The sequence below is a fragment of the Budorcas taxicolor genome, chromosome 11 (assembly GCF_023091745.1).
Source record: "Budorcas taxicolor isolate Tak-1 chromosome 11, Takin1.1, whole genome shotgun sequence".
Classification (NCBI taxonomy): Eukaryota; Metazoa; Chordata; class Mammalia; order Artiodactyla; family Bovidae; genus Budorcas; species Budorcas taxicolor.
The window spans coordinates 73,278,110-73,279,611 of NC_068920.1; positions in this window are offsets into that span (position 1 = coordinate 73,278,110).

Consider the following 1,502-nt stretch of genomic DNA (forward strand, 5'->3'; position numbering starts at 1 on the left):
TGTTGCTCATCAGACTTGTGTCTTCATAAGCCTTTCTGTCTCATAATACCGAGGTTCCCTGAGGACCAGCTCACCTCTCCCTCTGATCACACTGTCTCACCTTATATTTCACCTCCAGGGTCCCAGGCAGCAGGTCTGCCCTGACTTTTTCAGCCCAAGGCAGAAAGTACAAATGAAGGGTCCCTCTTCATGCCTGCTGGCAAAAGAAATTGTCTCCTGGGGTGGGATGGGGGGGGGATGAGCACAGGTCTGCCGCCTGGCACTAGGGGGTGGCTGCTCCGGTGACCCGCAAGTCTCCTTCCAGACTCAGGATTTCCTGGCATCTCTAAACACCTTCCCAAACTACACTGCCCTGCCGTGGGGATGGGGAAGCAGAGCTAGGGCTCCCTGTCTCCCAGCATCCCTCTCTGGGTGACTCGAGGCAGTCAACCTGAAACCAAATACACTTCCCAGAGAGACTGGAGCTGACTATGCTTGCCTTTTCTTCCTCAGAGGCAAAATCTCACCCTGCATCCAAGGACTGGAGAACCCATTGCAGGATCCTGGTCCCTCTCACAATTCCTAGTCTTTCAAAGAACTCTCTTGGGTTGGGGTGGGGAGTGGGTGTGACTTTGACGGGCAGCACTGGGGTAGATCTCTGAGGTGGTCAACAGCGCTGTATCATATTTGTGGTGGTAGTTTTACGAATCTTACCCAGATGATAATGTGACATAGAACTACACACACACACAGACAACCAATGTCAATTTCCCAGTTTTGATACTAAACTGCAGTAATGGAAGATGCAACCATTGGGAGAAACTGGCTGTAGGGTACATAGATTTCTCTGGACTAACTCTGCAAATCCCTGTAAGCCTACAATTACTGCAAAATTTAAAAGGTTAAACAAAAGTGTCTTATTTAACCAAGAAAAAAATTTGAAGTGCTTCAAGTTGGGGTGTTTGTGATAGGCAAGTCCTCTAAAGCATGTGGGATCCTGCCTGGGTTTACCTGTGATGCCCTCTTTCTGGCTTTCTGGATCCTCGTCTCATCTTTCATTGGTCACCCGCTCCAAGGACTTGACATTCCACCTCTACAGTACACGTTTGAAAGAGAAGCTTGCAAAGGGCAACACTTACCAACAAAAGCATGGAGTTGAAACACCTGGGTGGGAGCTTGAATTGGGAGCAGGAGTCATGTGGGTACCAGATTCCCCGGCTGTGAACATGGCCCCAGGTTCTGCCTCTCCCATCAGGGAGACCAGTAGCCTGATTACCTCCCCTGGAGGGGCAAGAGAGGGGATTGAGGCAGTGGCGTGCTGTGGGGACTCCATTTCCCTTCTTGTCATTGTTTTCCTTTTATTTCAGTGAGAGGCACACGCACACACACTGCACTCACACACACACAAGCTGCGGGACCAACGCTGTCCACTGGAGAGTCTCTGAGCTGGGGGGTGGATGGGGCAGCGTGTGTGGCCACCCCTTCTGTCTCTGGGCCCAGGAGGCAGGGCTGGTGCTGTGCTT